Below are 13871 nucleotides of genomic sequence, written 5' to 3' on the forward strand. Positions count from 1 at the left end.
TTACATCTCAATGGTTATCCCATCCCTTGTATCCTCCCATTCTTCCCTCCCTCCCATTTTCCCCTTATTCCCCTCCCCTATGACTGTTCCTGCGGGGATTACCTCCCCCTGTATATGTTCATAGGGTATCAAGTCTCTTCTTGGTAACCTGCTGTCCTTCCTCTGAGTGCCACCAGGTCTCTCCCTCCAGGGGACATGGTCAAAGGTGAGGCACCAGAGTATGTGAGAAAGTAATAGCCCACTCTCGCTTCTCGGCCTTTTGGCTAAGATCAAGTGTAGTATCTGTTCTTATCAGTTTATACATTTTTTTCAAATGCATATTTGAAAAATGCAGGGGGGGGGGCTGTGTTGTGGGGCTGTGTTTCGGTTACAGTTTCCATGGAGTAGGTTCAAAGGGATCAGTGAGCAATCGAGCATACATGGTACAGGTACAGATAGTTTTGTCATCATTTGAATTATAACTTTAAATGCACAGCAAAAGATGTCGTCATTCTTAAGTAATTGGCTTGCTATCAGTACGGAGGCATTCCTCGTCAAAGGTCAGCCTTCTCTTGCTAATTATTTTGCCCAGCACCTGGTGCTGAGGTTACGGGAATCAAGACAGTTTTTTTGAAACACTCTGTTTTTTGGTAAATGTCACAAGATAGTACCAAATGGCTAATCCTTGGCTATGTTTCTTTGATAAGCAGAGACCAGCGGAGCTTAACGATGAACTTTAAGCTTGAACGGTCCCTGGCTGCAGTCCCGTGTTAGCAACGTCTCCTGTAGCAACAGGCATACCTGAAAAAGGTCCTGAACTGGGAGTGAAGTTTTAAGAAATAGGATAGAGGGTAGAAAATAGCTCCCAGCAATGAGAGAAGGAAAAAAAACCTGCAATCAGATTTCTCCTGTTAGGAATATCGACCCCAATCCAGGAGACTCTCTTCTTTTCGGCGGTCTTAGTCTCGGGCCTGTGTAGTATTTGTCACACAGACTCCACTGGAGATGAGTGACAACTTGGCTCCAACATTATATTTCCTGGTGTTCTTTTTCTCCTCAAACTGTACATTTTGTATTTCTCTTATGCATTGTAGACAGGCATATGAGTGGTCACTAGTAACCATGTGAGGCAGTCAACACAAGGTTGTCTTAAAATCTCTGCCAACTGCATTAATCCAAAATTCTTCAATTTAGCCTCAAGCACATTTTTAGGGCAAGGGGAAAAGACAGCCACATTCTTTGCCAAAATATCACACACACACACACACACACACATACACACACAAACACACACATACATAGACATACACACACACACACACACACACACACACACACACACACACACACACACACGAATGCACGCACACAAAAATGGCCTCTAGACCAGCTGGTGTGGGAACTGGACAAGGGCTAGCTTCCCTGAGCAGAAGCTCCCGTGCCTGCCCTGTGCAGATCCAAACAAAAGCTCACCTTATCAGATTAGGTCCAGCTTCCCCTTACCCAATTGTGTGGGAGACCCGCAGTGTAACAGCTACAGCAGATGAAAAAATGTTGATTAAGAGTCCCCCTGAAGACTAGCTTCCTCTATACCCCTTGCCCAATTACATAATTCCAAGGCTGGGGAAGTCCCGCTTGGGGTTTCTGCCTTAATAAACCTTGTATGCTGAGGAGACGAGGCCGCCCACCTTCCTCAGCCTCTGAGGAACGGATGGTCCATGCTCCGGAGCTTGCTCAATAAAAAAAGACCCTGTGTAAATGGCATCTGGCTGGTCTCTAGTAGTCTGCGGAGGTTTCGTGACTTGGGCATTTCACTGGTGGTATTCTTCTCCTCTGAAGTCTCCTAAGCTGGACCACAGGTTCATATTGCCCTGTGGTGGATATAAACATGTTTTTGTTTTGATTCCAAGTGTGGGGTGGGGAACAGACTTGTGAGAGATCTGGTGAGGTTTATCCACTAGAAGACAAACCATCTAGTGTCGGGGCTTGGTTTTTGCCAGCTGAAACACATCTTAGTACAGACTCTTAGAAGATATATATATACATATATATATATACATATATATATATACATATGTATATATATATATGAGCCCAAAACAGGAGGGGGGGCTTTTTGGGTCTTGGAATTGTTTGGCTATTTATCACTCCACTTCAAGACGCTCCTAGAAAGAACCTCGCCAGAGAGGATATCGGGGCTCCGGGTTCCGGCTGCTGTTCCAGGTTCCAGCAGCAACTTTGGCTGAATTGCTGGTCTGCTGAAATTCTGCCAACTATGCCAAGGCAATCGCTCCCAGGAACTGAGTCCAAAAAGGTCTACATCTCCCGTTCCCATTAACCTCTTATCAAAGAACCCCAGATAAAGTAGGTTTGGAAAAGGTCGAAGCCAGCACTGCCCTTAGCACGGCTGTGTTCCACGCTCCTGCTAGGATGGCCCATTAAGCCCTGCAAGAAGCATTCAACCTCTTTTCTAGTCCAAAGTCTTCCATCTTCTCCCAAACAACTGCACGGCCACGCCTGTTACAACAGTGGCAGTCCCTGGTACCTGAGTCTCTGGGACTAATTTCTCCTGTTCTAGTGCTGTGAAGAGACACCATGACTAAGGCAACTTATAAAAGAAAGCATTTAATTGGGGGCTTGCTCACAGCTCCATCACACTGGCACATACCATCTGACCACACAGGAAGCCGAAGCCTCCAAAGGCGTTGAGTGAGACAGTCCTTCCTAGTCACTTGATGTTCCCTGCTCCCGGTTTTGTCATGGAAAAGGAAAATAGCTACTAGGGGGAGTTGAGAGGCAGCAGAATGGCCTTAACATTGGTGGGGAATTGTGGTCACCGTTGCTGTGACTGACACTGGTGGGTTGGAGAAAGCAAGCATTCTCAGGACATAGTGGCCTTGTCAGCGGCCTCAGCCACCTTAAGACCCAGCAAGCTACCATCCTTGGGCCAGCACTGGCAGAACAAGCACCACCACTGGGCTAGAAAAAGTCCTTCGTGGTGGAAGAGGCCAACCTAACCAGGCAAAAGCCATTCAAAAGAAATGGAATATTGTATTATTTATAATTTGAACTTTAAAAGAAATATTAAAAAAGGAATCCAACTGTTACCCCTAGCTGTGTTTCTCACACCCTATTCTGGTTAATAGTGACAAAAATGACAGTATATTACAATCACCTAGAGGGCAAGCCTCCGGGCATGCCTGTGAGGTTATTTAGCTTTGGTTAACTTAAGCGTGAAGCCCCACATCAACTGTGGGTAGCAGTAACCAACGGACAGGCACGGGAGAACAGAGCTGAGTATACTGCATCCTAAAGTGATTGATGCAATGTGACCAGCTGTCTCCCACTTCCCCTGTGTGCTAGAACAAATCCCTTTGAACTCTATGTCAAAACCAGCTCTACCTCCCTTAAATTGATTCTCCATGGGTATTTGGTTGCAGTAACAAGAAAAGTGAAATACATTTAAAGATGTATTTTTAAAATTATCTGTGTATGTAATGTGTGTCTGCGGCCTTTGTGTATATGAGTGAGTATAGGTAGGTGCCCTTGGAGGCCAGTGGCATCAGATTCCCTGGAGCTGAAGTTACAGGCAGTTATGAGCGGCTTCATCAGTGCTAAAAACTGAACTCAGGTCCTCTGCAAAAGCCATACATGCAACTGGGCGGTGGTGGCGCACACCTTTAATCCCAGAACTCAGGAGGCAGAGGCGGGCAGACCTCTGTGAATTCGAGGCTAACCTGGTCTACAGAGCAAGTTCCAGCATAACCAGGGCTACACAGAGAAACCCTGTCTCAAAAACAAAACAAAACAAAACAAGACAAAAAGACCCAGTGCTCTTAACCATCCCATTTCTTTGTCCCTTTTTATTCTGTCTGGAATCCCCGCCTGTGAGATGCTGCTGCCCATGGCAGCTAGGTCCTCAGCCCTCAGTTGGGATCCTCTAGAAGCAGGGTCATAGACGCGCCCAGATACGCAGCTTCCAGGTCAGCAGTTCTCAACCTGTGGGTCGTGACCCATCTGGGAGGTCAAATGACCCTTTCACAGAGGTGCGTTTCAGATATTTACATTGCAACTCAGAAACGTAGCAAAATTACAGTTACAAAGTAACAAAGTAGCAATGAAAACACTTTTATGGTTTGGGGTCATTACAACAGGAGGAACTATGTTAAGGCAGCATTAGGAAGGCTGAGAACCACTGTTCTAAATGGTTCCAAATCCAGTTAAATTGACAAGAAAGGTTACCCATTTAGCCTCTCAACTTTCTCTTGGCTCGTACTCACCAAAGAAAAGGAAAACAATGTTCGCTAACTGCCACATTCTCTTTCCAGCTTTACCATTTGGGCCCCCTTGTGTCCTCATTTCTTTAGTGGGTCTCCGTTACCATCAAACAAATTTTTCTTCTATACTACACGTGGTAGTTGGTTTTAGTGGAAAATCCCATGCATAATAAGCTGGTTCACTGACCATGGAAATCCCCTTGGGGCGCTGAAATGGGAAACCGCACTGTGTTAGGTACTAGGATGAATCGGGGAAAGGTCAGCAAAGATGTAACTTGAAAGACAAGATTTCAAAGCAAGAGGGAACACTGTATAGATGACCTCTTCTTCCTCTTAGATGCATAATGTGGCCTTAAGATCTTGAGAAAGGAAAACTGCAAGTTCTGAGCAGACCTGTGGGGAGATAATACTGCATTGATGACTTTGCTTATCCTGTGACCAAACATTTGCAAGAAAGAACTTAAGGGAGAAAAATATTTATATTCAGCTTTCAGTTTGAGAACAGTCCGCCATGGTAGGGCAGCCAGGGCAGATGGGTGTGGTGGAAAGAGCTTGCACCAGGGCTGTGGCATTTGGGGGATCAGGAAAACAGAGCCAGAACAGGCTAGCAGCTTCAAAGTTGGCACTCCTAGGAATCCACTTCCCACAGTGATGCTCCAACCTCCCGGTGGGTCCACAATCTCTCAGAACAGTGCCATCAGATACAGACCAAGTAACCAAACACATGAGCCTGTCGGGGAAATTGTACACCCCAAATATAACTAATACCTATAGCTAATCATCTTCTTTTCATTTGTTTGCTTGTTTTTGAGACAAGGGCTATAGCCCAGGTTACTCTTGAAGTTACAACAATCCTCCTGCCTCTAGCTCCTGATGCCAGGGTTACAGGTGGGAGCCACCATACCCAGTTTTATTACTAGATTTTCAAAAAGCAAGTTTTATGTTTGAGAGTGAATTTCATTTTAACATGGAAGGAAATAAATGAAATGCCAGAGATACTGTGAGAATAATTTAAATTATTGCTCACACTAACTATATGAATCAGGCTGAATAAGAAAGTAAGACACGTGCACCGGAATAAAACAAATAAATGTGATATAAGTCACAATACAGCAAACACAAGATATTATAATTCAAAACCTTCCAAAACATACGAGCCTTTCCAGAAGACTCAGAATGGTTCAGAAATAAATTTTTTTTTAGGTTTACAAGGGCATGTGTGTGAGTTGTGGCCAGACCAGTTTGTAAATTTGGGTTTTCCTTTTTAATAAACTCCTGTGGCTGAATCAGACTTGAAAGACGCTCCCGCTCCAGTGTTTGCTAATGGCCACCCTGTCCTGGTACAGAGCACCTTGCTGAAGCCACTTGACTTTTCTGACCTGTTTCTCGATGGACCAGGCCAGAAGCACCCCTGGGCTGTGGTGCCCAAACAAAGTTGCTCATGTGTTTTGGACAGAAGATGGTTGTGAACAGACTTGGGCTCAGAAGATTGTTCCAAAGGTCTTGAAACTGTGACGTGGTAACCACGTCTGCTTTTCTCTGATTGTCCGGAACTGGTTATGAAGATTCTGGTCCTGCCTCAGTCGGAGTGCAAGCTACAAATAGAAATCATTCTCCCAAGCTGCTTGCTCCAGATGACTCCATGCCTTGTGGTGACTTTCTGCTTCTGTTTGGAGTGCTGGGTTTGTTTGTTTGTTTGTTTGTTTGTTTGTTGAGGTTCTGTTGTTGTTTGAGCCAGAGTCTCCTGTATCCCAGGCTGACCTCCATCTCAGTATGGAGCCTAGAATGGCCTTGAACTTCTGACCTGTCTGCCTCTGCCTCTCAAATGATAAAATTACGGGCTTGTACCACTACGCCAGCTTATAAAATGCTAGGCATCAAGCTTAGGGTCTCGTGTATAGTGAGCAAACCCTCAGCCCTGGCGCGCTGACTTTATACAGGTAAGTGCTGCCAACTGCCACTCACACGAGCACTCTTGGGTTGTTTCCTTACAGACAGGAACAGACTTGTTGTCTGATATGACTCCTGTGACCAAGTCTAGAAAGATCATTTTAAACTCACCTTCCTTCTTCTTCTGATTTCTCTCCAAACTTTTTTTTTCTAACATTTATGAGTGTTTTGCCACATGTATATAAGTGCCCCATCTGTGTGTCTGATGCCCACAGAAGAGGGCATCAGATCCCTTAACACTGGAGTTATGGATAGTCATGGGCCACTATATGGGTGCTGGGAATTGAACCCAGGTCTTCCGTAAGAGCCACAAGTGCTCTTAACTGCTGAGCCATCACTCCGGCCCCGTCTTCCCAAACTTGCATTTAATCACTGAGTAGCTCCTGCCCTGGTTTCCACTCTGTAACTCTCCTAAGATAAGTGATTTAACAAGCATTCATCTTTGTTGGCTTCTAGATTATGCCTCCAAATGCAGTTACTAGACTAAAGGTTACGGACCACTGCACGGCTCTGGTATATGAGCTGACGTGCATGGCCCTATAAGGAGAGGGGAGCTTAACCAGGCTTCAACTACATCATCTCCTCTGGTGTGGGCGAAGGTGACCAGTGCAGGACTCTATGCTCTGGGACACGCAGTCCCAGGGCAGGGGAGGGAGTGGCCCTCACTCCTTACCACTCTTGAGATGAGATTTCGAGGGTTGGACACAACCTGACTCCACTCTTGCTCCGGACCAGCTACTCCTGGTTCCACAGTACCCGAGCCCTACAGCGACTGAGATAAGAACCTAACAGTGGTGCTTCTCTTTCTTGTAACTTGGGTAGCACAACCTGGACTGCCGTATCTTGTAGCATCTTGTGTTCTGGAGTTCCTCACGGAGTCTCTTAGTCTCCACTCCCAGCGCTGTGAGCTTTTGCCTGCAGCCCTGACTTGGGCATGGAGGATGTGGTATTCAGCACAGTCTGTGTTAAAGTCCTGCTCATAGGCCTGTTGTTGCTCTGCACAGTGGATGGCTCTGTGCTGCAGGAGACCCAAGCCCTGCTCACTGGCCTGTCTGTGGTTAGGTGCTGAAAGTTTCTTTTCCAGGCTTTTCTGTCTGGCTGGGGAGGCCAGTGGCTCTTCTTTGCTCTTTTTCAGTCAGTGGCCAAGGTTTTCAGAAGCCCTCCCTTACTCAACTCTGAACTTTTTATCACTTTTGATGATACCCGCATGTTTTTGTTTCCTATGGAAATACAAACAAATCCTCAACCTCAACACAAAACACTTGCTGACTTCCATTCTGATGTTAACACAGCCTTATAATTTAATTCCAGAATTGTTTTCTATAACATAGTGTCTCTCAGCCGCTGTTATTCCTTTCTTGTTAATGTTCAGAAAAATTCAAGCTAACAGAGCCCTACTTAACCGATCCCTGGGAGTCTTTATTCTTCCTTTATAAACATTTCCTTTAAGGTGCAATTAGATCTTTCTACAACTGCTTGTTAATGTTCTCCATTTCCACAATTTCTTGTTTATAACAAATACAGGGGAATTCCTTGAGTGGGTAGATTCTTCTGTATGTTAAGCCTCTAGCTGCTCTTGTACCAGCTGCTCATTGGCTGTAATTTTTCCTTTGTTAAGGGCCATTGCTCTTCTCACACAAGCTTGTTAGTCAGCCATTTTAAGGGTGGGGCCATTGGAATGATTTCAGAAGCAGTCCCCTTATAAATTTGGAAATCTAATCCCTGTTGTATACTGTTTTTGGACAACCTGCAGAGTCTGTGGTTGTTCTGGATGATACTTTTAAATGCCTTCCCCAAAAGAATCTTATATTTTAACCTTTATTTTAAGGATTGTCTTAGGAATTGAGGGACTATTAATCTGAGTTCACCCACTGATGTAAAGAAATCTCATCCCCATAAACGTACGGGTATGTCAGCCCTATAAGGCCTTAACGTTACTATCTGACCTTCTGAGTGCACATATTTAATCCATCACACACTTTGTTTTATCTGAGATAACTTTTCAATTCCTAAAAACTGGGTATAGGTCTTTTGAAGTGGCCATTTGGAATTCCAAGATTTTTATGAAACGATAGTTACATCAGAGTTTGTAGCCATCAAGCCTTCTATTTCAATGTCACTCACTTGCAACTTTAATTTTGGTCTCTGATCATTAACAACTGTTTGCCAGAACAAATGTTTTCCTGTATTTCCAAACACTCCTGATCTTTCTATTGGAGCAGCTTTGATATAGGGAAACAGTAACAGCTGAGTAATCCTGTCACCTGTGTTATATTGCACACCTTTTTTAAAAACATAGTCATTATTTTAATTTCTCCTTTGAAATCTACATCCATAACTCCTAGATGCAGAATGAATCCTTGGAAAAATCAAACTGCCTTTTCCCAAGACCATTCCTACTGTCCCCTTGAGGGCAAAGGACCATAGACTCCAGTAGGTATTTTATAACATTGAACTTTTGGGGATGGAGTAAGATGTTTATCTATGGTCAAGTCTACAGCAGCACTGCCTGCAGTAGCGTGCACTAGACCTGCAATACTTAGTTGAGGTTTTTCTGTCTGCTTGTTATTTCTTGGATGACAAATGGCAAACAGTGCATACTTCTTTTGTGGTGGGGTCTCAAGCTAAGCCCCCCATTTTGTTTCCCAATGGCAAGAAATTACCTGACTATCTATCATGGACCTATACTCGTTGGTCTAGTGGCAAGACTTGCCCTATTGCCTGCACCCCACTGGAACCCCGGGGCCTTCTTTCTGGTTTATATTTAGAACAGCCATTGCCCTTAGAGATGCCTTGCTCACAATTTTGTTTCAAATGTCCATATTTCCCACAGTTAAAACACCAGGCATTTTTATATTGGAGACTTCTAGCTATAGCTTAGTATTAGCATAGTATATGTTAGAACCAATATTGTTTGTATTTTTTTTATCCATTCATCCATGGGTGCTGCCCACTTCTTCAATGGTCTTATGACATTTTTACACTCTGCGTTTACATTTTTTAATTCTAGGTTCTCTGTCAACACCTGTCTTGCATCAGGGTCCAGCATGACCTTATTTACTGCTGAGATTCATCTTTGCTAAAAATCAGTGAACGCACCTGGGCATGGTGGCACACTCCTTTAAACCCAGCACTTGGGAGTCAGAGGCAGGCAGATGGATGTGAGTTTGAGGCCAGCCTGGTTAACAAAGGAGTCCAGGACAGACAAAACTACATAGAGAAACCCTGTCTTGAAAAACAAAAACAAACAAACAAAAATTTCAGAAGGCTTCTCCAAAGCCTTGAATGATTTTTGTAAATGTTGTGGATATATTTCCTGGCTCCTCAATTCTGTCTCAAGCTCTTTTTTTTTTTAATTTTTATTATAATTTATTCAGATTGCATCCTGATTGCTATGCCTTTGCTTGTATTTTCCCATGCCCTCCCTCCCTTTTTCACCCTATTCCCCTCCCCTAGACCTCTGACAGAAGGGGATTGTCCCAAGCTCTAAAAGCTGCTAAAGGACATTGCTCTATGATTGCATCTTCAAATTGAATCTGCTCTTGCATATCAGCTTAACAACTTTCACCTATCAACTGGTCCCTCACTTTATTAATTTCCCTCACACTATTGTGCTGTTTCAAATTCCTGGCTTCTTCTCTCTACCATGACAATCATTGAAACTGAGGACCAGGTTCTAGTACAGCTGTTACCAATCCCCTCCAGGGTGGGTAGTAATTCTGAGTAGCCCAATTATTTAAAGTTTGTTTGACATAAGGTGAATGTATCCTGTAAGACATCATTGTCTCTTTAAAATGCCTCAAGTCCATCATGTCTACAGGATGCAATCCTATTCCATCATAAGCTTGTGGATTACCCCCATTAGCAGGCATATGCTGTATAACTACTGGGTGATTTTGTGACCCAGGACTGCCTGTCCTCAAAAGGTGCTGCAGGTTTAACCCTGTATCCTTCTGTTTTGTTTTGTTTTTTCAAGACAGGGTTTCTCTGTGCAGCATTGGCTGCTCTGGACTTGCTTTGTAGACCAAGCTTGTCTCAAACTGACATCAATCTGCCTGCCTCTGCCTCCCAAGTACTGGGATTAAAGGTGTGTGCCACCACACCCAGCTCAAACCCTATATCCTTAGAAAGGTTGTCTCATCTGACCATCCCCCTGATTTTTCATTTCTTTGATTTGACTGCTCTCTGACACAGTTCCTTCCCCTCTTTCTACCTGGGGGAAACTCCCTCTCTTTGGCTCAGTCACTGGGAATGAACCTATTTGTTCAGCTCTTTCTTGTGTTTGACCTTTTCTTCCATTTTTTAATTTCCATGCTTCTCTATTTCCATCCATATTTTTTTTCCTGTTGCTCAGCCAATCTTCCTCCCATTTTTTATTCCCAAGCTTCTCTAATTCCACCTGTACTTTTCCAGTTGCTCTGCCCGTCTTTCAACCTCTTTATGAACTTGGTGTCCAGCAAGTGGACTAGAGTCTGCATCTGGCAAGCTGGTCCAGGCGCTGCTTGCTTCCAGATGAGAATAGATGGACCTTGAGATCAAAGGTTCCATTTCTCTCTCAGGGGCAGCTTAGAGAGCTTTAGGGTCAGGCCTGTGCACTAGACTGGGATAGAGAGAGTTGTCCGCTGAGTGTTACAGTTAGCTAGGTCTTTTAGACTAAGGTTTCTGGTATCAGAAGGCAGCGGAGACCCAGGAGCACCACAGGCCCATGATGATACCCAAAGTGTTACAGCCATTTGTCAAGCTGCTGTGTTAAGCATGGCAGAGGAAGCAGGTAGATGTTTGAAACTGGCCAGCAGGCAGGTCCAGTGAGATGCAGGCCCGACAGTGCTCCGCCGGTGATCAGCACCGAGCTAGCAGCTGCCAAGGCAACTCTGCAGTCAAGCCCTGGGTGTCCAGTGATGATTCTTCCCCAGAACAAATGGAGTCTCAGACAGTTATGGTGGAGGAATGACACAAGCACAAGAGAGCAAGCCAGTCAACCTTTATTTTCATGAATCAGGGATTTATAAACCTTGGGCAGTGGGGAGAGATTTGAGAGAGGACATGTATGATTCCCTAGGGCTAGGTGTGCCAGGATACTTGATTTACATGCAGTGGTTCAGTACCTCATTTACACGCAGTAGCACGGGGTCCCATCACAAGGAGAACACAGCACTTAATTATCCTACGGGTGGGAGAGGAACTTACAGGTAATGATTAAAGGTCATTTGCTAAAGTCTAGGGGCTAGAGAGATGGCTCAGAGATTAAGAGCACTGGCAACTCTTCCAAAGGTCCTGAGTTCAATTCCCAGCAAACACATGGTGGCTCACGACCATCTATAATGAGATCTGGTGCCCTCTTCTGGCCTGTAGGCACACATGCAGGCAAAATGCTGTATATATAGTAAAGATTTATAAAAAAAAAAGTCTAGTATTTCCAGGAATTCCCAGGTGCTTGGTGAACATGTTCTATCAGGAAAGGGTTCAGAAAGGAGACCTCGCTGAGTAAGGGAGTGCCATCACTGTATACTAAGGTCAGAGACTATCCAGAAGCACCAGACCTTGCACTCTCTAGCAAAACCGCACAATAGATTAAAAGAAAGAAAGAAATATAAAACTGTTGCTAGCCAGGCGTGGTGGTGCACACCTTTAATATCTGCACTGGGAAGGCAGAGGCAGGGGGATCTCTGTGAGTTTGAGGCCAACCAGGGCTGTTATACAATGACTCTGTCTTGAAAAAAAATGACAACACACACACACACAAACAAAACAAAACAGGCCTGGAGAGGTGGCTCAGCGGTTAAGGGCACTGACTGCTCTTCCAGAGGTCCTGAGTTCAATTCCCAGCAACCACATGGTGGCTCACAACCATCTATAATGTGATCAGATGCCCTCTTCTGGTCTGTAGGTATACATGCAGGCACAACACTGTATACATACATATATACATACATACATACATACATACATACATACATACATACATCTTTAAAAAAAAAAACCTGCTGCTAAAAACAATGTAAAGGGTGTCCCAACAACTTCAGCAAACACCCTGTTGGCTTTTTGAAATGAAGTGTCCATCCCTCCTTTTCCTACCTGTGGTACCTATGGTACTTGAAATCAAACCTCTGGTTCTGTGTAGCCACATGTCTTTTAATGTTTCATTTTTTATAAACATTGGGTGGCAAATATAGCTTTATGTCTGTTCTCTTCTCTTCTTTGTGGGTTCTTAATGGGTTCTTCTCCTGTCTCCCAAAAATATCTTCTCTGGCTTACCTGAGCTTCTCCTGGCTCAACTGTCAGACCAACTGTCCTTGCTTCTCACTCTGTTATCCCAACCCAACTGTCTCCTATTTTCACTCGGTTCAATTTCTCTTCTGTAGCCTTACTCAATCTTCTTTCTTCCTGAACCAACTGTCCTCTCTAACCCTGCCCTCTGACCCTACTGTAACCCCGCCCTCTGACCCTACTGTAACCCCGCCCTCTGACCCTACTGTAACCCCACCCTCTGACCCTACTGTAACCCCACCCTCTGACCCTACTGTAACCCCACCCTCTGACCCTACTGTAACCCTGCCCTCTGACCCTACTCTAATCCTACTCAACCTTCTTTCTTCCTGTATCAACTAACTTCTCTGACCCTATCATCTGCCAGCTGGACCCTACTCAATCTCTCTCAGCCTCTGCTGGCTTTTTATAGTTCTCCTGTTCCAGAAGTCCAAGAGCCAACCTACACCAAAGATCATAGGGTCCTTTAGAGGTCCAGGCACACAAACCAAATCACACTACAAAGAACTAATAAACATTTTTAAATAAAAATATTTTATATTTAAAAATAAAAAATAAAATCTTATAGTATCATACATTTACACACGCTCCACTGCACTCTCATATTCCCCTCAAACGCCTGCTGCCCCTTCTTCCCAAGTAGTGTCCTCCTCCCCTACTCCTCCCCGCCCCCTTCCCAAGCCTCATGTAGACTGTGTATTCAGAACTGCAACAGCTATGCCATATCCATCTTCTTCCTCCCATCCTTCCCTTCCCACAGCCTTTCCAGCTCCTCTTTTGTGATGTTCCTTGAGGCTCTAAAGGAGTGATAGAGACATCCCACTTGGGGGCAACCTCTTATTCTCAGCGTTTGACTAGTTATGAGTCCTTGTTTAGAGTGCTGCTCAATGATAAAGAGGTTTCTCTGATGAAAGCCAGGCTATACTAGTCTGTGGGTATACACACACACATACATACATACATACATACATACATACATACATATCAAAACATTAGAAGAGTCCTCTTTAGGTAATATATCCCAAGTCACAGTAGCAGATACATATAGTGCCAGGCATGTATTTCCTCTCATTCAAGGGACCTCAAATATAATCATGACCCCATTCCCATCTTAGTTAGGGTTTCTATTTTTATGATAAAACATCAGACCCAAGAACAACTTCAGGAGGAAAGGGTTTATTTTAGCTTACAGTTTATTATTGTTCATCATAAAGGGAGGTCAGGGCTGGAACTCAATGCATGAACTTGGAGCCATGAACTGAAACAGAGGTCACGGAAGAAATGGTGCTTACTAGTTTGTACCTCACGGCACGAGCTCAGCCTGCTTCCTAATATACTCCAGGACCATCTGCCCAGGGGTGGTACTACCCTCGGTGGCTGAGCCCTCCCACACCAAAC

This window comes from Acomys minous, assembly GCF_964271855.1.
Source record: "Acomys minous genome assembly, chromosome: 2".
NCBI classification, from domain to species: Eukaryota; Metazoa; Chordata; class Mammalia; order Rodentia; family Muridae; genus Acomys; species Acomys minous.